Consider the following 24,311-nt stretch of genomic DNA (forward strand, 5'->3'; position numbering starts at 1 on the left):
ATAGACCTGGCACGGTGGCTCACACCTGTAATGCCAGCACTTTGGGAGGCCAAGGCAGGTAGGTCGCTTGAGGCCAGGAGTTCGAGACCAGGCTGGCCAACATGGTGAAACCCGTCTCTACTAAAAATAGAAAAATGAGCCCAAGGTAGTGGCGTGTGCCTATAGTCCCAGCTACTCGCGAGGCTGAGGCATGAGAATCACTTGAACTTGGGAGGCGGAGGTTGCAGTGAGATAGGTTTGCACCACTGCACTCCAGCCTGGGCAACAGAGTGAGAGTGAGGCTCTGCCAAAAAAAAAAAAAAAAAAGAGAGAGATCCATTTCACAGGCCCATGGACAGATGCAACCCAGAGTAACCACTGTCCTGAAGGGGACAAGAAGGATATGCATTTGAGTCTTAACTCTTAGGCTGCTAGTATTCTGTTTAGAAAGGCAGCATCCACAAGACAGCAAGCAAGCTGGATTCACATATACCAGGATTATTTCCAAAGACAGCAAGAAACTATGGGAGAATTCTCATATAATGCTGTAGTGAATATGGCCTTTTTATCCTGACACAAAACCCAAAAGCCGTAAAGAAAAGACTGAAAAATTCAGTTACATGAAAAAACAAAATATACACGGTAAAAACTACCAAAAGCACAATCAAAAGACACGTGACAGATTAGGGGAACATTTGTGATTCATATCACAAGGAGCTAATCTCCTTCAGATGTAAAGAGTTCCCACAAATCAAAAAGAAGACCAATAGCCCAGTAGAAAAATGGGAGAAGACTAGAAAGAGAAAGTTCATAGAAAAGGCAATCTAAATGACTGTTAAACATTTGGAAGGGCCAGGCATGGTGGCTCACGCCTGTAATCTTGGCACTTAGGTAGGCTGAGTCAGGCGGATCACATGAGGCCAGAAGTTCGAGACCAGCCTGAGCAACATGGTAAAACCCCATTTCTACTAAAAAATACAAAAACTAACCAGGTGTGGAGGTGCATGCTTATACTCCCAGCTACTTGGGAGGCTGGGGCATGAGAATTGCTTGAACTCGGGAGGCGGAGGTTGCAGTGAGCCAAATCATGCCTGTAAACCAGCCTGGGTGACAAGTGAAGCTCTGTCTCAAAAAAAAGAAAAAAGAAAAAAAAAAAACCCACAACCAACCCACAGCATTTGGAAGGAAGCTGACCACACTCGTAATGAAACACAAATTAAAACTACCATGGTAGGCCAGGCGCGGTGGCTCAAGCCTGTAATCCCAGCACTTTGGGAGGCCGAGGTGGGCTGATCATGAGGTCAGGAGATCGAGACCATTCTGGCTAACACGGTGAAACCCCATCTCTACTAAAAATACAAAAAATTAGCCGGTGTGATGGCGGGTGCCTGTAGTCCCAGCTACTCGGAAGGCTGAGGCAGGAGAATGGCGTGAACCTGGGAGGCGGAGCTTGCAGTGAGCTGAGATTGTGCCACTGCACTCCAGCCTGGGCGACAGAGCAAGACTCCACCTCCAAAACAAACAAACAAACAAAAAAAACAAAAAAACCTACCATGGTAGCCAGGCACAACGGGATGCACCTATAGTCCCAGCTACTTGGGAGGCTGAGGCAGGCGGATCACTTGAGCCCAGAAGTTTGAGTCCAGCCTGGATAACATAGCCAAATCCCCATCTTTAAAACAAAAACAAAACTACCATGGAAAACCATTTTTACCTATCTCATGGGCAAAGATCAAAGCAATTCATAAGTCTCATAAGTCTGTGTTGGAAACAGGCACTCACATTCCCTCCTGGGCAGGAATGTGAGTCAGTACAACCGCCAGTGAAGGTAGTTTAATAATATCTAACAAAGTCACTAAAGGACATATTTGCTTTTTGACCTACCAAATCCACTTTGAGTAATGTACAAATACTGTCACAAGTTTGAAATGACATAAGTACAAGATTAGTCATTGAAGCATTATTTGTAATAACAAAAGATTGAAAATAATATACCTATCAGTCAGGAACTGGTGAAATAAAGTATGATACAACCTTACAATGGAATGCTATGCAGCTGTCAAAAAGCCTGAGGCCACTTGAAACTAATGTCACAGTGTATCCTGTGAAAAATCCACACGGCAATGCCTGGAACAAATAAGGATGGAACCAGGACACAGAAAAACCAAAACTGTTGATTTCACAGAGTGGATAAATCCCACTTCTCATTTTCAGTTTCTATTCCTATTGTCAGTGTGTTGCTTATGTGACTAAAAAAAAAAAAAAATGTCTAATAGGAAAAATGAATCCCAGGTCCATCACACCTAAATTGCATGACCTAGCCAGGTACAGTGGCTCATGCCTGTTACGTCAGCTATTCAGGAGGCCGAGGCGGGAGGACTGCTTAAGACCAAGAGTTCGAGATCAGCCTGGGCAACATAGTGAGATGCTATCTCTAAAAAAATTTTAAAACTAAGCCAGGCACAGTGGTATGTGCCTGTAGAGCCAGCAACTTGGGAGGCTGAGGCAGGAGGACCTCCTGAGTTGTCAAGGCTGCAGCGAGCGATGATTGTGCCACCGCACTCCAGCCTGAGAAACAGAACAAGACTCCATCTCACCCATTCATAAAATATTAAAAGAAATAATACATTACATGACCTGACAGACTCTCTGTGCCTCAGTTTCCTCATTTTAACAAAAGGAGAATAACAGTCCTACCCCAGAGGGTTTTGAAAGGATTCAGTTGGGGGTGATGCAAGCAGTGTGCTGAGCCACCCCTGGCACAAAACGCCCCAGTCTAGATGGCATGCATCACCAAGTTGTCAGAAAGGGCCATGGGGTGCAGAAGTGAGAGGGCCCGGCACCTGTCCCCTCCCCTCAACCCTGCCATGAGCCAGCAGCACTGGGGGTGAGGAGGCCCACCCCCCACTCTGGCCTGTGAGTGCCCAGCCTCTGGGAGGTAGAGAGAACACTGGTCAGCAACTCAGGCCGGCTTTCCAGGGCCATGAGTGGCAGTGTGGGCTGACCCCTCCATGTAGGGCCTAGTTGGGCCTCAAGAGAGCGGCCGTCCCACCCAAGCCAGGTCAGAGGGAGGTGGTGATGTTGGTCTGAGCTGGAGGGAGCTCACAGGTGACATCCCAGGCAGAGTCGGGTCCTCGGCCCAAGCCTTCCAGGCTTGCTGGCAGGAGACGGCACAGTACCCAGGCCGCAAGACAAGCTCTGCGACCTCTGAGCCCAGCTGGGAGACAAACTGGGCCAAAAACCACCTGGCTGGCTATCTCCTCTGAGAACCTGCAGAGAACCATGAGTGGGCTGGGATAAGGCCCGTCCACCTGACTACCATAGGGTGGTGGGTGGGGGTGCTCTCGCTCCATTTCTAGCCAGGGCAACTGACTCTGGGACCTTAACCTCCAAGCCCAAAGCCCACCTGCTGGGAAACAGTGGAGCTAGGATTCAAACCCAGGCCTGCCCCTCTCCAAGGCCCAGTGCAGATTAACTATCTGCATTTCCTGAGGTGCATTCTGCCCAAAAGCAGGGACATGAAAAGCTACATATGCGCAGCCACACACATCCACAGCCGTTTCTGGTCACAGGTGGTGCTGAGCTCAACATTCTCCTCTTCCCCATTTAAAGATCCCCCATACACATTAGCAAATTAAAGGCTCTGACAAGTCCTGTGGGAAAGAAGCCTGCTGAATTAAACACAGCTGAACGTTTCCCCATCCTTTTGTTAATGAGACTCTTTTTGCACTGAATCCCTAATGAACCTCCTTTGGGAAATGCTGACTTTGGAGTCTCTGAGACCCACCTAGGAACTCCTCCCCGAAGAAGGCTCCCTGGGCAGCTGTGGCCTGTAGAGCCCACTAGCCTCCCCTTAATTGACAGCCTATGAAGCTCTTTAATGCTGGGGGCTCCACTTACCCACCTCCACCTGACCCCAGGTTGGGCTAGCTGAGCACAAGAAGGTTGCAGGTGCTGGGGGGACCAGCCCGTGCACCTGCTTGTGGGCCAGGACACCTACCCTGAGCTTAGCCTCCCAAGTGGAGGTGAGAGGAGAGGCCCGAGTGAAAGACCGGGGCTCTCAGGTGCTCGTGGTCTCAACAGCACCCTCCCTAGGCAGTTTTCAGCTGGGAAGCACCTTGCCCTAGGGAAAAGCAAGCAGGAAAAGAGCTCCAAGTGCCAACCCGGCAAAGGGCTCCTGTCGAATTTCCTGCCTCTCCTGTGGAATGCAGAGGAGTGGCCCACCTGCCTCAGTTTCCCCATCTGCCACAGTGCAGGGAATAGAGCCCTGGGCTGAATGTCAGGTGATGTAAGGTACAGTCCCAGCTCTCCCTGTCACCAGCTGTGTGACTCAGGCAATTCTTCACCCTCTCTGGGCCTGACTCCTCCAGGGCAGGAAAGGCCTCCAGGGTCTCTGAGGTCCCTTCCCACTCAGACCAGCAGAGAAACCAGTCACAGAGAGGTCAGTGGGAGAGGCCTCTCCCACCCAGAGCTCAGCGGGCCACCCATGGAGCCCAGTGAGGCGTCACTGCCTAGCCTGGTCTCCTGTCCCAACGGCAAGCCTGAAGCCACCACCTGGCCCGGAGGCCCCCAGTTTGGCCTCCATGACACCAGCTCGCAAAGTGCCCAGCCCCAAACCAAGGTGCTAAGACCCTCACTTCCCCGAGGCTTCCTGAGAACCCGATCCAGGCCTAGGGGGCACGAGAGACACAGAGGGGACTGCCTCGTGAAACCGTGCGAAGAGCCCGGAAGAGCCCTTCTGCAGGGGAAGCAGCCCCACCCGGCCTCCCCCACCAACCACAGCCCCCGCTTCCGGACCTGCACCCACACAGGGGCTCGAGAGCCCTCGCCATGGCTGTTCCTGGAGCCCAAGCCCCCATTCCCGGTCACTCACTCCTTCCTTCCACAAACCCTGCCCTTACGGAGCTACTGGGCACAGGAGGTCACTGTGATGGAGTCTCACGCCACAGGAGCCCCATGGCCCCCGAAACCAGGCCTCCCACACCTACCCACGACCCCCCAAAACACCAAGCCCGATCGCTGCTCACCCCTTGGCCAAAAAACGCCTCTAGAGCTTCCCGGGCCTCATCTGTGGCTGCGTGATTTGGCTGATTTCAGTTCCCCAAACAAGCCCCACCCTTTTATCTCCAGCTCCGGCAATCTAAAAACACGCCCACCTCCTCACCTCCAAACGCCTTCTGCCTGGCGAACTCCTGCCCGCCCTTCAGGGCCAACCTGAGCTGCCACCTCTTCCAGGAAGGCTGCCTGGTCCCCTCCCAGTCTGGCCTTGTTCCTTAGCTTCCCCAGGGCCTGCACCTCCCACAGAAGCACAGGTCACCCTGACCTGTCACTACCTGGCTGCACGTCCAGCCATGCACTACCCAGCTCCCAGGATCTAACCCTGCCTGGTACATGGGGACATCAAACCCCATACTCCACAGACTGGGGAGTACAGCCAGCACTGAACTGGCAGCTAAGGACTGGGCCCCAACCCTGGAGTCTCCAGTCCCATCTGCATGAGCTCTGGCAGGTGACCTGCCTCTCAGGACTCAGTTTCTCACCTGAGCAACGGGGATGAAACCCTTCTTTTCGCTCCATGGCCTATTCTAGCAATGACATGACCTCATAGCTATAAAACCTCATAAACCCCCACTGCACATGGAAAGGGGCCCATCCTGCCACCAGGAAAGAGGCCACATGTTGGCGCCACCAGACCCCCATCTCCAAGTGCCACTGAGCTCCTGCCTGCAGCAGGTGCAGGGTGAGGCGCTGCTGCTGCTACAACACACAAGACAGGCATGGGTCCCCTGAGGAGCTCACGCCAGGAGGAGGGTAGATTGTCATAAATGAGCCAAGTGAGGAAAAGAAATGCCAGGGCAGGGCAGAAGGGAAGGCAGGAAAGCATGGTGGTTGGGAGCACAAGTTCTGAGATCCAACAGCAGGCTTTGAATCTCGGCTCCACCTTGGAGGATCTGTGTGACCTTGGGCATGTTCCTGAACCTCTCTGGGCCTCAGTTTCCTAACCCACAGAATGGACTGGTAACAATACCAGTTCTCAGGGGCTTCACGTAGATGTGGGCATACAGCAAGTGCCATCACCCAGGACCACCCCAGTCAGCTCCAGACACCAGGGTGAGCAGCCTGAGAAATCGTGACATAAACAGGCACTGGGGACACACCTCAGTACCAGGGTCTCAGCCTCACTTCCTGCCCGCCCCCAAAGGGCAGTTCTGCTCTTGTACCCATGCCCAGGAGAGCTGAGCCTGACAAAGGGATACAGAAGTGCTGGTCCCCGCCCCCAGGGGATGGAGCAGTGTCTCCAGGGAGTCTGGGTATATCAAAAGAGGCCACTTCCCATTAGCCCAGGCCCCCCTTAAAATAGCTCCTTCAGACAACTTAAAAGGGCTCCTCCTCCCAGCCAGATGGGGTACTGGAGACAGGCCTGGGGGCCCAGGAGCCAGATGCACACACACAGAAGGAGGTCTCATCCCAGCCTACACCAGCACCCTGGACCCCTGCTCCAGTGAGGAGATGCCCAGGAGGAGGGAGACCCAGGCTCCCAAGAACAGCAGCAGGACCAAGACAAGCCCACAAGACTGGCCCCCAGTCCACATCCCTCCCATGAGTGAGGCCAAGGGATGTGCTTGTGAATGGGGCAAGGCCTGCAACTCCAACATAGCTCCCACCAGGAAGACACACCAGCTCCAAGGCCGCAGAACTCCCTGGGCCTCAGTTTCCCCATCTGTGCAGAGCAGCTGCATCCCAGGGTGCTAGGCTTCTCCCTGCCCAGCCAGTCAGTGACTCCAGGAAGCAATGACCTCAATGAGCTGCGCCCGAGGCAGTGTGACTGAGTTGTTTCAGAGGCCAGCATGAGGAAAGCTGGCCAGTTACGGGGCAGGAAGGGCACCCTGGAGGGCAGGAAGAGCCTGGGGCCTGGAAGACAAAGCACCCCGATCAGGGTGCCCTGGGTCCAGCGGCCTCCAGGGATCTGGGCCCTAGAAGGCGGGTGGTGGCACCACCCACTGCAGGTACCTTCTGCCTGCCGGGGACATGAGCTCCTCCCCAGGGGACAGGCCTGTGTCTGAGGGTCATGGCCGCTCCTTCTGCCCCGTCACCTCCAGCATGTCGCGACACCCTGGGAGGAGGCAAGAATGGGCAGAGCCTGGGGCCAGGAAACACAACTGGAAACTGGGGTACCTGCACCAAAGACCTCCCTTGGCTTCCCTTTCCCTCAGGCCCAGTCGTGGGGTCACCCTTCCGGTGGTCAGCGGTGGTAGGGGAGACAGGGACATAAAGGGAGGATGGAGGGAAGAGGGTATCCCTGCGTCCCTTGGGCCCCAGCCACAGCAAGACAGGGGCTCAAAGCAAGGCCAAGGGGGTGGGGGAGGCGGCTGAGTGAACGGCTCAGGAGCAGAGCCGGCTGGGTCCCCTCTTCTCCCCATGCTGGAGGACCCCTGAAGGAGGCCCTAACCTGGGGGACACAGCCAAGGAGCGGTTGGGGAGAACATCCCAGGTAGCAGGAACTGTGGGGGCCAAGGGCAGGAAAGGGGCAGGAGAGAGCCAAGCTGGGGGTGAAAATGTCAGGGGGGGCTGGCCCGGAGTGGATGACGGTGACAAGCGGCGGGAGTGGGGAGGGAAGTCAGGCCCGGTCTGGGAGGGCCTCACAAGCCAGGAGAAACTGACCAGATGGCTGTGCTCTAGAACAGGGAGGATCTTCTCCCAGGCCCAAGGTCAGCCGTCCCCACCCCATCCTAACACAGAGTCTGCTCAGGTTCATCTCGGCAGCACTGGGCTGTGCTGTGCTCAGAAAATGCCTGTGAAATTGGCCCATCAAAGAGGACAGACCAGGTGTGGTGGCTCATGCCTGTAACCCCAGCACTTTGGGAGGTCAAGGTGGGAGGATCTCTTGAGCCCAGGAGGTCAAGGCTGCTGTGAGCTATGATCAGGCCACTGTACCCCAACCTGGGCAACAGAGCCAGACCCTGTCAAAATAAAAACTGAGAGAGCAGGTGGCAGCAGGAAAGCACAGTCCTAGGTGTTCCAATGAAAAAGGCCACCAAAGAGGAACAGAGCTCTGGTCCCAGACTCACCGCCCAACCCTTCTCCACCCCAACACTAGTCCCTTCTAGAAAGGCTTCCAGGCTTCCAGGGGAGAGCAGGGAACGGAGGGTGCTTCAGCCAAGCAGGTCTGCACTGAGGGTTGGGCAATGCCCTAGCCATGATGTGGCCAGTTGAGAAATCCGTGGGCAGCAGCAGGTCAGGCCAGATGCCTATGGCAAGCCGGGCGACACCGTGCCACTGTCCTTGGTGGGGAGGGGGCCACTGGACACATGAGGGGGCTGGCGGGATCCCTGGCACACACAGCTGGAGGGGCTCCAGCTACTGCGTGGCAACCTCTCAGCCTGGGCACACCAGTCTCAGGTGCCTGGGACGGGTTTTCACCCAGCTAGCCCTCCCATTAACCTACCTGAGCACTGCCATCAGCCCCATTTTACAGATAAGGAAACTGAGGAACAGAGAGAAAATGATTAGCCCAAGGGATGCAGGTGACAGGGAGGCTGCTCAGCTCAGCCCTGCCCGCCTGCACCACCCAGGCTCCCCCAGGGAGGTCCAGTCTCCCACCCAAGGCAGGACAAGGCAGAGGACAGCCTCACTACACCGACAGTGACGCACACTTCCACTTAGGTAGTGCCTCCGCTGTGCCAGGTGCAGAATGTGCATCAGCTCGTTTAATCTTTACAACCACCTGATGCAGGGGGTACCTTTACCAACCCTATTTCACAGGTGCAAGAAACAGGCTCCATCCCTTGCTCATCTCACACGCTGTTGGGAGGAGGCAGAGCAGAGCTGGAACCCATGCCGCTGGACCAGAGCACAGTCCAGTTCTGCCTGGAGGCAGGGGGCTGGACCGGATAACCTCTGGAAGACCCCTGCTTCTCTGGCTGGTGTTCAGATGTGGTCTCATTCTCCAGTTCCAACTAACTTCCAGCTCTTGGCTACATGTGTCTATCTATCTGTTTATCTATCTATCTATCTATCTATCTATCTATCTATCATCTATCATCTATCTATCTATTTGAGACAGGGTCTTGCTCTATTACCCAGAGTGGAGTACAGTGGCAAGATCTCAGCTCACTGCAACCTCCACCTCCTGGGCTCAAGCAATCCTCCTGCCTCAGCCTCCTGAGTAGCTGGGACTACAGGCATGCACCACCATGCTGGCTAATATTTGTAATTTTTTTGTAGAGTTGGGGTTGTGCCATGTTGCCTAGGCTGGTCTCAAACTCTTGAGCTCAAGCGATCCACCCACTTCAGCCTCCCAAAGTGCTGGGACTGCAGGTGTGAACCACGGTGCCTGGCCACACACATCTTTTAAAAGTAGTAAATGCCTCCCTCCCACCCCATGAAAGGCTAGAATGGGCTGCTCTGATACAGGCATCCACTGTGACCCACTCTGCATGCTCCCTCAAAGGCCTGGAACTTTCTCCAGCAAGGTTAAGCGCTGCTCTCTCCCTGGGCAGTGGGAGAGGTGGGAGAGGGGATGCTGTGTCACCTCAGTATGAACAAGTCCACATCCTCTTCCTCCAGGACAGCAGGAGGGAGGCAAGGAGCAGTGCTGAGGGACAGGCCACCCAGCCACCTCTGTGACCCTTGCAATGACAGGGAGTGGACAAACCGCCTACCTCCTGGCTAAGGCACGACCCAACCACACATCCAGGAAAGCACGTGAGACAGCCCACCCTGGCCCAGCCACGCAGAAGGCCTCGTCCTACCGGGGTATTGTATTTTTTTGTAGAGACGGGGTTTCGCCATGTTGCCCAGGCTGGTCTCGAACTCCTGGGCTCAAGTGATCCTCCCACCTTGGCCTCCCAAAGTGCTGGGATCTTTTCTCCTTTTGAGACTCTCCTGTGGCCTGTCCAGAGGCCACACACCAGCCTACCTTCTACTTCCTGAGCTCTCCCTACACCAATCTCCATGCCCTCAAGCAAACCTCCCAGACCTACTCCTGGCAAAGAGGTTCTGCAATACCAGCTTCACCCTCATTGACCGGAAAACAGCTGCTAGTAAACAGCTGCTTCTTTCATGAAAACAGCACTAGAAGGCTGGGCGTGGGGCTCATGCTTGTAATCCCAGCACTTTGGAAGGCTGAGGCGGTAAGATTGCCTAAGCTCATGAGTTCAAGTTTGCAGTGAGCTATGACCACTCCACTGCACTCCAGCCTGGGTGACAGAGTGAGATCCTGTCTTAAAAAAAAAAAAAAAAAGAGGCTGGGGGTGGTGGCTCACACCTATAATCCCAGCACTTTGGGAGGTCGAGGTGGGCGGATTATTTGAGGTCAGGAGTTCGAGACCAGCCTGGCCAACATGGTGAATCCCCTGTCTTTACTAAAAATACAAAAATTAGCCAGGTGTGGTTGTACGGTACCTGTAGTCCCAGCTACTCAGGAGGCTGAGGGAAGAGGATGGCTTAAGCCCAGGAGGCAAAGGTTACAGTGATCCAAGATGGTACCACTGCACTCCAGCCTGGGCAACAGACAGAGACTCCATCTCAAAAAATAATAATAAAGAAAAATAAGAAATAAAGAAAACACCACCGGAGACGCTAACTCCACAAAGTTCACACCTTCCCTTCTGAGGGCCACAGGATCTGGAACCATCTGAGAGCCTCCCCTCCCCCACACCCTGCACCAGGAGCTGCAGGTAAACCTTGGGAACCCAGGGTCTCTGGAGGTGGGAAGACAGACAACCAGGTGGGAAGACAGACAACCGGGTGGGAAGCGAAGGCTGTACAGCAAACGCCTTCCTGAGCTGCAGCCCCCCCAGCCTCCTGCACTTCCTGCAGGGCCAGCACTTGGCACTTCCTCTCAAATTGGCTGGCTTGTCACTTTTGTGTCTTCTTTGGCCTCGTCTAAGACAATAATACAGTCGTGACGTCATAATGTCAATGTCCTATTTACAGATTTTTTTTCCCCAAGACAAATACTTAGATTTTAAACGTGTCCTTCCACATACAGGCTAGAACCCCCTGCGATTCCCTGGGCAGCCCGGTCCTCACTCCGAGAAACACCAGTGTTGAGTCCACCCCTCACAGCCTCCACCTGCACGATGGTGACGCTAGTGAAGGCCCACGGTCACACAGCCCTTCCAGACACATCCAGCCCACACTGGCTGCCCGTCCAGGCCTTGGACCCAGGGCCCCTGTCATAGGTGGCCCGGCCTGGCCCCTACCTCCAGGCCCTCGGCTTCCCAATCCCCGCCCTCCCTTCTCCTCTCCAGCAATGGCTGTCCAGGGAGGAAGCCCCCAGCCACAGATGTCCCTGCCCTTGACCCTGATGTGATGACACAGAGAAGAGGCAACTGCCTCACCCTCTGTGCACACGTTTAGATGAATGCATAGAAAGCTCCAGAAAGACCCACTCCAGATGGCCCACGCGGTCCCTGGGGGATGGAGGAGAGGCATTGTAGGGAAAGGGAAACCAGTCTGCTTTTTGGAGGCATCTTGGTTCCCTGACCCTCAGGCATGCACCCCTTTCAGAGGTTTTGTTTGTTTTTTGTTTTATAATTTCATAAAATTAGTTGAATTGCCCTTCCCTCGTCAATGTTTCCTTTCATTAAGAAAAGTCATGTGTGCTTGTAAATGTAAAATTACACCCTCGAGAAGGAGTGTGGACATTTGAGAGTCTGTGGTTCCTAGAACTGCAGATGGAACAGGCCAGATGTACAACATCTGTGGTCACAACCGCACTTTATTGTCAGGCTGGGAAAAGCCAGTGACGAGTCGCCTCTAGTCCCCTGTTGAGGGGCTGCCTCTCCCAGCCATCTGCCCAGTAGGCTCCGGGAGCCTCCTACTCCCCCAGCCCAGACCCTGCCCAGTGCACTCCCAGGCCAGGCTGCCGGGTGAGCTGCTTCCCACATACTGTCCAGCCCCGTTCCCTGGGGCTCAAGCCACTAGGACTGGTGACACTCCATCCCCACACCCCACTTTTACCTGGCTCTCCTCCAGGGCCCCAGTAGCTGGCCAGGGTCTGCAGGGAGGTGGCCCAGCCCCCGCCTGCCCTTCCTCAGACGCGCCCAGGCTCACCCATCCGAAGGCTCCTTCCACGCTACCTAATGAGAGTGAGTCACATCTGGGACCCACCACTTCCTGCTCCGGCAGCGCAGCGGCGGCAGCAAGGCTAAGGCACAGCCCGCAGCCCAGCCTCTCGGGGTGTGCAGGGCCCCCTCCCCCAGCCACAGTGCTGCTCTCCGCAGCCTGGGAGCTGCCAGGCCTGGGAGCTGTCAGGCTCCAATGACTTCATGGAAATTTGAAGCTTGAAGCAGGAACAATTTTGAAAAAAAAAAATAATAATAATAAAACAAGCACCAAAAACCTCCATTAGAAGCCCCAAGACAACTGTTTGAAGTGGGGAGCAAATGCATCCTTAGTGAGCAATTAGCAATTAGCGGCCTGGCCTGAGCCTCTTGTGGGCTCTGACGCTCACAGACAGGCCCCCCGCACCTTCCTGGGACTCAATTTCCCTATCTATCCCGTCCACCTCTGAGAGGGGCCCAGGAGAGGTCAAAGATCTTCCAGTCCAGCCCACTGCCTCTCCATCTCACCTGCGCTCCCGTGCTGGGAGCAGGGCAGGGGCGGGCCCATCCTTGGGGCTCCTATTCCAAAATCAGAGTCCCTGGAGAACCCCAACATCCCTGGGCACCATGAGGCTGGGAATCAAACCCCAGCACCCCTTCCTCTATGCCAGGCCTGTTTCCCCACTGGGATCATGGGGCGCTCAGTGGTGAGGCAGTAGATCAGGAGAGGCTGAAAGGAGGGAGTGAAGACTCCCAAAACAGAAGGGGAGGCCTCCAGCCCACTAGCCACAGCAGCACCTGGTCCTCAGGAAGCCCTTCTGAGCATGTGACTGGCATCCTGGGATTACGAGCTCCTCAAAGCAAGGGTGTACCTCCTCCACCTCCCACATCCAGGGTCAGACACCCCTCTTCTGATCTTCTAGCCCCTGCACCTTCCTCCATCACAGCACCTCTGTGCTGTGACCACTGGTTGCTGGTCTGTCTTTCCTAGGTTATATCCTTGAGGAGGGAAGAGATGGGAGGGCAGCTGTAATGTCAACAGCTGTGTCCCCAGCGTCCAGCCCCAGCCAGTCACAGAGTAGACATCCCACGCGTACCGATCAGGTGGAACTGAACACGTTAGGTGCTGTCTGTGTGCCAGGCCCCATGCAGGGAGCTAGCAGGTGATCTAAGGTCTGCCATCTGGTGGAGACAGGCATAGGACTCACACAGGGTTCCAGCCTGCTCCAGAGGCCACAGGAGGGAGTGGGAGACCTCAGGGGAGCCTCCCCATCAGGGTTGCCCTCCCATCAGCAAATGTCTCCCCAGCAAATGTCCCAGAGCAGAGAAGGAACAGACATCATCATCATCAAGAGAGGGGAAAGACAAACCACTGACTAGGAAAAAGTCACATCCTATATGACTGACAAAAGACTCCTCCCTAGCATATATAAAGATCTCCCAGGCCAGGCGTGGTGGCTCATGCCTGTAATCCCAGCACTTTGGGAGGCTGAGGTGGGCAGATCACCTGATGTCAGGAGTTCGAAACCAGCCTGGCTAATATGGCAAAATCCCGTTTCTACTAAAAGCACAAAAATTAGCCAGGCGTGGTGGCATGCGCCTGTATCCCAGCTACTTGGGAGGCTGAGGCAGGAGAATCGCTTGAACCTGGGAGGCAGAGGTTGCAGTGAGCTGAGATCATGCCACTGCACTCCAGCCTGGACAACAGAGTGAGACTCTGTCTCAGAAAAAAAAAAAAAAAAGGCCTCCCACAAACCAATAAGAAAAAGACAAATGGCCCAATTAAAAGATGAACAAGAGACTTACACAGGTACTTCAACAAAGAGGATGCCAAAATGACCAATAAGCACATGAAAAAGGCACTCAACACCATTAGCCACCAGCAAATTAAAACCATATAGAGATTCCACTGTACCACTAGAATGGCTAAAATTAAAATGAAAATACCAAGTGTTGACAAGGAGGAGGAGCAGCTCTTCACTCTTATGTACTGCTAGTGGGAATGTAAAATGGAGCCACCATGATGAAAACTGCCTGGCAGTGTGGACAAAAGCAAACCATATGCTTCCCCAATGACTCAGCAATTCAATATCAGGTATTTACCCAAAAGAAATGAGTACATGTGTCCACAAATGACTTCTATCCAAGTGTTCAGAGAAGCTTTCATCCTAACAGTCAAACTGCAAACCCAAACATCCTGCAATGAGTAAATGGATAAACAAATTTTCATATATTCACACAACAGAAAATTACTCAGCAGTAAAAAGGAACAGATCACTGCTAACACACAACATGAATGAATATCCGAGATGGCAAGGAGAGTGAAAGACCCACCCACAAAAGACACATTCAGCACATTTCCATTTATATGAAACTTCAGAAATGATGAAACTAATCTACAGTGACAGACAGCAAGACAGCGGTTGCCTCTAGGGAGGCCGCTGATTGGAAAGGGGCACACAGGAAACTTTTGGCCACTGAGGAGGTTCTAAATCTCCCTCTGGGTGCTGGTTATACAGGCAAGTGCCTAAGCACACTCATTACCCTGTACACTGAAGGTTTGTGCACTTGCCTGTATGTAAATTACCCGTCCATTTTTAAATGGCTATTGAGGGATACCCGTTTGCGTATGCAGGAGGGCATGGTGCTGGATGCTCAGTAGATTCAGGAAACAGAACAGATCTGACCTGGCCCAGTGGGCGAGAGGCTGGTGAGACACATGCTCAAACCCTGAGGAAAGCGCGGCGTGGAGATGGAGCCGCTGGGGGAGATATCGGGGGCCAAGGGGAAGGGGCATAGGAGGCAGGGCAAGTCCAGGGGAACGGCAGGTGGGGAGCGACCCACCCTGACCAACATTTCTGCAAGATGATCTCGGCTTGAGAAAAGGGGCGGCTTGGAAGGGCACATGTGGATGCCTGGACACAGGACGGGGGTTCCCCACTGCCTGCTGGGAGCTTATGGGGCCCTGGGCTTTCCAGCACCGGCCATAGAGCAGGGAGTGTATGAAGATAAACTGGCCATACAGCAGGGGCTGTGTGATAACGAACCCTGCAGTTTGATAATGAGAGGGTCACAGTAAACCCTGCCGTTTGATAACCAAGGTTACTGTCCCACTGAGCAATACCTCCTGCCCTACCAGGCCGCCCTCCCAGCTTTCTCCTTGGAAGATGTGGCGGTGAGTCTCTTCCCTGCTGCAGCCTCAGCACTGCCTCAAACCAGCTGCTCCCCGCAGCCGCAGCCACCAGCCACCATTTGACACCCCACCCCTCACGCTGTCTGGGAGGTCCCAGCAGGCAGGATCTGAGCACACACAGGTCAATGCTCCCTGGGATCCACACAGGCATCACCCAGGACTTTACACACACAGCCTCATGGTACTCCCTGGCAGCCCCACTGAGGAAGGCCCTGCTATCATCCTTCTGTAGACGAAGGCACCAAGGCTCAGAGACACCACATTGCTGGCCCAAGCACACACAGCTATGAAAAGGCAGAGCCAGGATTCAAGCTCAGGTCTACCTGACTTCACAACCCATGCTCCTGACCCTCCCTGGGAACAAGGACAAGCTTCCATGGGGACAGGCTGCCCCCAACCCCATTACAAGGTAATGAGCATGGTGGGTACCCTCACCCAAGATCTCCCAGCCCTGGCACACAGTGCTCCCAAGTCTGCTGAACAAACTCCCTCTTTCCTTCAACTCCCCCAAAGAAGGGCAGCCTTGGGCTTTCACAGCAGCAGACAGGGAAGGCTGGTTTCTGCTCGGTAGAGGCGCCAGGGCACACAGCACAGCCCCAATCCTTTCCTGTTCCTCTCAGCAACCCCCATCCTCTTCCCTGGTGCTAGGGACACAAAACTGACTTGGACATAGTTCCCTTTCATGCAAGTTCCTAGGCTGGGAGGAGGTAAGAGGTGCCCACCAAAGGCATGGCATAAAGCTCTGGGGAGAAGCCGGCAGGGCATGATGGCTCACGCCTGTAATCCCAGTACTTTGGGAGGCTGAGAAGGGTGGATCACTTGAGGCCAGGAGTTTGAGACCAGCCTGGCCAACATGATGAAACCCCGTCTCTAACAAAAATACAAAAATTAGCCGGGCATGGTGGCGGGCGCCTGAATCCCAGCTACGCGGGAGGCTGAGGTGGGAGGAATACAAAAATTAGCCAGGCATGGTGGCGGGCACCTGAATCCCAGCTACGCCGGAGGCTGAGGTGGGAGGAATACAAAAATTAGCCGGGCATGATGGCGGGCGCCTGAATCCCAGCTACGCGGGAGGCTGAGGTGGGAGGATCACTTGAGCCTAGGAAGCGAAGCTTGCAGTGAGCTGAGATCGCACCACTGCACTCCAGCCTGGGTGACAAAGTGAGACCCTGTCTCAAAAAAAAAAAAAAAAAAATCTGAGGAGAGGTACCCAGCAGGGTCCAGGCATATGTGGCCCAGAGTTTAGGGGAGAAGGACCTCCTCCCCTGGGGAACAATGGGGGCTCAAGATGAGGCCATGAAACAGCCAGTAGGAGAGACTCAAACTACAGCCAAAACGAAGCAGACAGTCAAGCTGTCAGTCAGCCAAGGGACAAATAACACTGAGTGCTGAGCAAACAGCTTGGCCCTGCCACACAAACCCAGACGCAGGAAAGCCCCAGCACCCAGTGGGCTTGGAACTCTGGGCACGTGTCTGTAGGGGCCAGGGGGTATGAGAACAAAAACCACCGTCCATGCCATAGTCACCTCTTCCTTCCCCTAAGGTCGGGGGTTCACAGCACCGGGAGGAGCCCTGGGAGGGTCTGAGCAATCAGGCTGGCCACTTGTCGCCAAGCTCTCCTATCGTCCTGGCAGGATGAAGAGGAGCCTTCAGGAAGGTCCTGCTATTATTCCTTTCTGAGAGATCTGGAGTCAGGGGCTCCTGGGAGAGACTTTGGCGGAGCTAGGGGACCCTGGTGGCTCAGGGAGCCCCTCTGTAAAGTCAGGAGATGTGGCCCACTCTGCTGGGAGCTCGTGAGGGGCTGTGAGAAATGCCAACAAGGCACATGGTGGGTGCTTGGTGCAAGCCAGCAGGGAGGAGGCCAGCCAGGCGTTCTGCCGCTCTAAACCCTAGATCCCTAGGCTCTGCGACTTGCCTGCCCCTCCTTCAAACACCTTGCATGGCTTGCCTGTGCCTCCAGAGGCAAGTCCTGCCTCCTCCTCCTCCTGCCTCTCGGGGACCCCCGCCTGGCCCAACTCACTTTTCCATCCTTATCTCCCTCCACCTGCTACCCAGCTGCCTGACTCTTCCATGCCTTTGCTCAGGCCTTAGTGTCCCTGGAATGCTCAAAATGCTACCCATCCCACCAGGTACAGGTGCCGCCTCTACCAGGAAGCCTTCCCCAGTGCCCCACCATCACCTCCTCTAGGCCACAATGCCACAGACCTTCCCTCAGGCCTCACCTGAGGGAATGTCTGTCCACCTGAGGATGTCATGTCCACTTTTGGTAACAGCTCCCTGTTCCTGTGGGGAACCAGCCCTGCAGGGCTGGACTCACAACTAGTGTATATTGAGGAAGGGTGTGAGACTCAGGTGGTCCTGTGAAATTCACTTCTGGGACTTCTGTTGGGACTGTGGGAAAGTGTTCTCATTCACTTGGCAGTAGGTGTGAGCTACGAACCACTGGCGCCATCTTTGCCACAGTGGCAGTCAGCCTCCAGTGACCCTTGTCCCCCGGCACTCGTGTCCATGAATGGTCCCCTCCCACACCACCTGTGTAACCAATAAAATATCATGGAAACCACAATGTGCGGCTTCTGAGATCATGAAAGATACCGCAGCTTCCACTCAGCTTTCCTTTGGATCACTTCCTCTAGGGGAAGCCAGACACCATGGCTTGAGGACACTCAAGCAGCCCCAACGAGGGATCTGTGTTCGAGGAACTGAGGCCTCCCACCAGCAGCCAGCACCAACCCACCCTGCATGTGACAAAGCCGCCCTGGAGGCAGACCCTCTAACCCCAGTCAAGCCTTCAGATGACTGCAGCTTGACAGGCAGCTTGATTGCAACCTCATCAGAGAACCCCAGCCAGAAGCACCCAGCTCAGCCTGAACTCCTGACCTATAGAAATTATGAGGTAATTGGAGTAATTTGTTACATAGCAATAGGTTACAAATACAACCTCTCTGTGGAAGAATTGGCCTGAAAAGGAAGCCAAGACAGAGAAATGGAGAGAGAAGCAGAGTCTTCATGATACCATTTTAGCCCCTGGATCCAGCCATGCCTGAATCCCCACAAAGTCTCAAGTCCTCTCTTTCTCCCTTTCCCTTTGGTTAGAGTGGGTTTCTGGTACCTGCAGCTCAAAGAACCTGAACTTATTCGTGCAGCACCCTCCCTGCTCAGGAGTCACTGAAGGTCCTGTCTTCTCCTCCATCAGACCCATCTGGCTGAGGGCAAGGACCACCTCTCCCCAGCACCACAGGCCCTCACGACATTTCTGCCAGATTGACCTGTACCCAGATACTCCCAACAATAACACAGTGCAGAAACATGGCACCCACTCGGTGCAGCCAGCAGTGTGAGCGCCCCCTCCCGCTCACCCCACGTGGGAGGACAGAGCAGGGCTGACTCCGTGTGGTTTCACACCCTCCAGCTCTTCCACACTTGGGACTGAGGTGAGCTCCCCAGGGAGAGGGACTCGCAGAGGCAGCACAGCTCAATGGAGCCACTCCCCCTCCTCCCAGATGCATCTTTCACGCTGGGAGGCCGGGAACATTCCAGTGCATCCACCCACCTCCTCCAGGCCTCTGCCCACATCTCTTCTCAGCTGTGGGCTCAGGGATGTGCAGGGATCTGTTCCTTTCTCAGGCTAGGAACATAAGAAAATGCCCAGGTCCACTAGCGCCTTCTGACCCCTAATCAGTGGTGGTCCTAAGGGGTCACCTGGGGTAAGCCCCAAAGCTGCTCCAAATGAACACATATTCTAAGTAAACAGCATCTTTTCCATTAAACCCGGCACCCCGTGGCTACTGCCCCTCCTAAATCGCTGCTGCTTGGCTGAGTTCCAATGCCAGAACAAGGAAAGATGAACAGCCCGACCTCATGTAAGCGACACGGCCCACTCAAGGGCAGGGGCCTGACTCCCATGATGCCCAGGGCCTCCATCTCTGCCAGGCCTGGGAGACGGGACGTTGGAGAAGGAAAGGGGCAGTTGGGGTCATGGTGTGTTGAGTAACAGCAGAGAATCCTAAAAGAACAGATGTGAAAGCAACCACCCTGCCAACCAAAAGCCCTTATTTCCTTTGAAAAACTTGGCAGCTGGGCCGCACCAGAGGCCGCCTGTCCTTCCCTGCACCCGGCCCAGTGTGACCCATGGACGAGCAGGGAGGAAGGCCACCTCCCTCCCACCAGATCCTCAAAGGGGGCTTCAGACATACCACAAATTGAAAATAGCAGCTCCTAGAACTGCACGTGAAGTGTGACCCCTTTCTCTTTTAACGATGTCACAAGGATGCCTGTATTTTTTTGCATACAAGAAAATCGGGAAGAAAATGTCCCAAATCTTAGGAGTTATCACTAGGTGATAGAATTTGGCACAGTTTTACTTTAATATTTATCTTTTTGTTTAGATCTGCTTTTCAATTTTTCTCTAATGAAAATATACTACCCACATAATTAACAGAGGAGGAAAACCAGCTACGATCAAGAAAAAGCAAGAATAAGGAAAAACAATGCCCTGAGACGGGTAGTTTTCCACCCAACACCAAACTAGGCACCACTTGTAACAGGGTGAAAACGGAAGGTTTTTACTATAATTAAAAATACTGCCTTAAGTATTGGGTATGGTGGCTCATGCTTATAATTCCAGCACTTTGGGAGACCAAGACAGGAAGATCAGGAGGATCGCTTGAGCCCAGGAGTTCAAGACCAGCCGGTGCAACAGAGTGAAACCTCGTCTCTACAAAAAAAATTAGCCTGAGCTGGTGGTGGGCGCCTGTGGTCCCAGCTACTTGGGAGGCTGAGGCAGGAGGATTGCTTGAGCCTGGAGGTCAAGGCTGCAGTGAGCTATAATTGAGCCACTGCACTCTAGCCTGGGCGACAGAGAGGAACCATGTCTCAAAAAAAAAAAAAAAAAATACTACCTTAAAGTCATTGAATATCAATGACTGCCAGTATTACAAAAGGAAATTCACCAGACCACATGCGCCTCCCAGAAATTTCCAATAGCATCTCCAATGTGCTGTTGTGTGAAAAAAATCAAAACTGAATTAGATCAAGCCTCTGGATACAACTACGAATTTATAGGATTCAGGGGACAAGGAGCATGCTACACATTATAGGAAGCTCTCCTACAGGTAAAGGGACCCAGCTTCAACAAAAACACCGCATGGAAGACAGAGAGAATGAATGAGTACCAGTCCTACAGATGAAAAACTGAAGAAACGTGTATCACAGTCTCATCATGCAGACCTCATTCGGATCCTGATTATTATTATTTTTTAAAGAGACAGGGGCTCTCTCTGTCACCCAAGCTGGAGTGCAGTGGCGCAGTCATAGCTCACCGCAGCCTCCAACTCCTGACCTCAAGTAATCTTCCTGCCTCAGCCTCTCGAGTAGCTTGGAGGTTACATTACAAGTGCATGCCGTCATGCCTGGCTCTGGATCCTGAGTTTAAAAAGCTAATATTACTATATAGGCCTGGCATGGTGGCTCACGTCCCTAATCCCAGCACATTGGGAGGCCGAGGCAAGCGTATCACTTGAGTCCAGAAGTTCGAGGCCAGCCTGGGCAACGTGGTGAAATCCCGTCTCTACAAAAAATACAAAAAAATTAGCCTGGTGTGGTGGTGCATGCCTGTGGTCGCAGCTATTAGGGAGGCTGAGGTGGGAGGATCACCTGAGCCTGGGAGGCAGAGGTTGCAGTGGACCTAGATCGCATCACTGCACACTAGCCTGAGAAACAGACACCCAGTCTCAAAAAAAAAAAAAAAGATAAATCTAATATATATATATATATATATTTGACATTTACAAAACAATTGGAAGTTTGAACACTGAATGGATAGTTACGATCTTAAAGAATTATTGCTAATGTTTAGCAATACGTGTGGCAAAATGTTTGTTTTTTAAATTTTATTGTAAATTGATCAGTTATAATTGTATATATTTATGGGATACAAAGTATCATTACATATATACAATGTAGAATGATGAAATGAAGCTAATTAACATATCACCTCAAGTATTTAGCACTGTTTGTGGTGAAAACATTTGAAATTACCCTCTTAGTAATTTTGAAATATACATTAACTATAGTCACCACGCTGTGCAATAGGTCTCAAAAAACTTACTCCTCCTAACTGAAACTTTGTATCCTTTGACTGAACTCTCCCTGTCTCTCCCCATCCCACCCCTGCCCCCCTTACCTACACACAGCCTCTGGTAACCACCCTTCCACTTGCTGCTTCTGAGTTCAATTGGATTTTTTTTTGGTGGTGGTCTTTTGCATTTGTTTTGTTTTGTACAGGTGGGGTGCTTTGTTGCCCATGCATTTTGAACTCCTAGCCTCAAGCAATTAATTCTCCCACCTCAGCCTCCCAAAGCGCTGAGATGACAGGCGTGAGCCACCACACACAGCCTAGATTTCTTAGATTCCACACATAAGTGAGATCGTGCAGTATTTGTCCTTCTGTGCCTAGCTTATTTTACTTAGTGTAATGTCCATTAGGTTCACCCATGTTGTTCCTTCTTTCTTAAGGCTAAATAATATCTCATTGTGTACATATGTCACATTTTCTTCATCCATTAATGGACACTTGTTTCTAGATCTTGGCTATTATGAATAATGCTGCAATGATTATGGGAGTGCAGATATCTCTTTGACATGCTGCTTTCAAATCCTTTGGATATGTACCCACAAGTGGAAGGAAGGGAGGTTCCTACTATTTTCCAGAATGGCTGTGCTACTTTGCATTCCCACCAACAGTGCTCAAGGGTTTCCTTTTCTCCACATTATCTCCAACACCTGTCTCTTTTTTTTTCTTTTTTTTGAGACAGGGTCTTGCCCAAGCTGGAGTGCAGTGATGTGATCACAGCTCACTGCAGCCTCTGAATTCTGGGCTCAAGTGATCCTCCCACCTCAGCCTCCTGACTAGGTAGAACTACAGGTGCACGCTGCCACACCTGGCTTGTTTTTTTATTTTTTATAGAGATGGGTTCTCCCTATGTTGCCCAGGCTGGTCTCAAACTCCCAGGCTCAAGCAATCCTCCTGCCTTAGCCTCTGGAAGTGCTGGAATTACAGGCGTGAGCCACCACGCCTGGCTCCTCTTGTCTTTTTAATAATAGCCATTCTAACAGGTGCGAGATGATACCTCACTGTGGTTTTAATATGCATTTCCCTAATGATTAGTAATGTTGAACATTTTTTCGTATACCTGTTGGTCATTTGTATGGGTTCTTTTGAAAAATGTCTATTCAGGTCCTTTGCCCATTTTTTAATTGGGTTTGTTGTTGTTGTTGCTGTTATTGAGTTCCTTATCTATTTTGGATATTAACTTCTTATCAGATGTTTGGCTTGCAAATATTTTCTCCCAGTCTATAGGTTGTCTCTTCTGTTACCTGTTTTCTTTGCCATGCAGAGGCTTTTAAGTTTGACATCATCCCATTTGTCTATTTTTGCTTTTGTTGCATGAGATTTTGGAGTCAAAAATAATAATAATAATAATTGCCCAGACCAGTATCACATAGCTTTTTCCCTGTATTTTCTTCTAGTAGTTCTATAGTTTCAGGTCTTATGTTTAAGTCTTCAGTCCATTTTGAGTTGGTTTTTATATGTAAGGATCTAATTTCATCCTCCTGCATGTGAAAGCCCAGTCTTCTCAACACCATTTATTGAAGAGGCTATCCTTTTCCCATAGCATGTCCTTGGCATCTTTGTCAAAAAAATCAATGGACTGGACAGGCACAGTGGCCCATGCATGTGATCCCAGCATTTTGGGAGGCCGAGGCAGGCAGAGCCCTTGAGCTCAGGAGTTCGAGACCAGCCTGGGCAGCATGTTGAAACCCCATCTCTACAAAAAATACAAAAATTAGCCAAAGGTGGCATGCACCTGTGGTCCCAGTGACTCAGAAGGCTGAAGTAGGGGCATGGCTTGAGCATGGGAGGCGGAGTTTGCAGTGAGCCAAGATCCCACCACTGCACTCCAGGCTAGGTGACAGAGTGAGACACTATCTGAACAACAAACAAACAAATCGTTGGGCTGTAAATATATTCATGGGTTCATTTCTGAGCTCTCTATCCTGTTCCATTGGTTGATACGTCTTTTTCTTTTCTTTTCTTTCTTTTTTTTTTTTTTCAGAAGCAGGGTCTTATGCGCCAGGCATGGTAGCTCATGCCTGTAATCCCAGCACTTTGGATGGCCCTGTCTCTATAAAAAAGAAATTATAAATATATATATATATTTTTTAATTGGCTCATTCTGTCACCTAGACTGGTGTACAGTGGCACAATCATAGCTCACTGCAGCCTCAAGCTCCTAGGCTCATGCAATCCTCCCACCTCAGCCTCCCAAGTAGCTGGGACGACAGGCTCCTGCCACTGCACTCGGCAAATTTTTAATTTTTTTTTTTTTTTTTTTTGTAGAGACAATGTCTTGCTATATTGCCCAGGCTAGCTTCAAACTTCTGGCCTCAAGCAATCCTCCCACCTCGGCCTCCCAAAATGCTAGAATTATAGGCATGAGCCACCATGCCTAGCCCAATGTGTCTATTTTTATGCCAGTACAATGCTATTTTAATTACTGTAGCTCGTAATATATTTTGAAATTAGGTAGTGTGATGCCTTCAGCTTTGATCTTCTTGCTCAAGATCACTTTAGCTATTTGGGGTCTTTTGTGGTTTCACCTGAATTTTAGAATTGTTTTTTGTTGTTGTTTTGGCAGGGGGTGGGGGCGGGGGGCAGGGAGACACAGCTTTTGGCATAAACCAAAGGTGTCTTCCCTATTTTTCCTTTTTCTGTGAAAAGTCACTGGAATGTTGACAAAGCCTGCATTGAATAGCTTTGAGTAGTATGGACATTTGCACGATATTAATTCTTCCAATCCATGAACATGGATAAAATCCCATCTATTTGTATCTTGTTCCATTTCTTGGTTCATTGTTTTATAGATTTCAGCATACAGCTTTCACCTTCTTGGTTGAATGTATTCCTAAGTATTTTTTCATGTGGCTATTGTGAATGGGATTATCTTCTTGATTTCTTTTTCAGATAGTTAGCTAACATACAGAAACATAACTGATTTTTGTGTGTTGACTTTACAACTTCACTGTGT

At 52.0% G+C, this 24,311-nt stretch overlaps 1 protein-coding gene across 22 annotated transcripts in view; it reads right to left on the reverse strand.

Annotated features, from left to right (window-relative positions):
• Positions 1-12,135, reverse strand: part of ADCY7 (adenylate cyclase 7) — a 51,420-nt gene extending 39,285 nt beyond the window's left edge. For 5 of the 22 annotated variants that reach the window (XM_063612736.1, XM_063612733.1, XM_055297613.2 and 2 more), the window contains exon 1: positions 5,007-5,157. The gene's annotated coding sequence lies outside the window, so the exon portion shown is untranslated. Of the gene's footprint in view, positions 1-5,006; positions 5,158-11,946 lie in introns of those variants that run through there. The other 17 variants (XM_055297616.2, XM_063612742.1, XM_063612732.1 and 14 more) reach the window with 14 other exon arrangements.
• Positions 12,136-24,311: the final 12,176 nt, after the last annotated feature.

Source organism: Symphalangus syndactylus, chromosome 11 (genome assembly GCF_028878055.3).
Source record: "Symphalangus syndactylus isolate Jambi chromosome 11, NHGRI_mSymSyn1-v2.1_pri, whole genome shotgun sequence".
Classification (NCBI taxonomy): Eukaryota; Metazoa; Chordata; class Mammalia; order Primates; family Hylobatidae; genus Symphalangus; species Symphalangus syndactylus.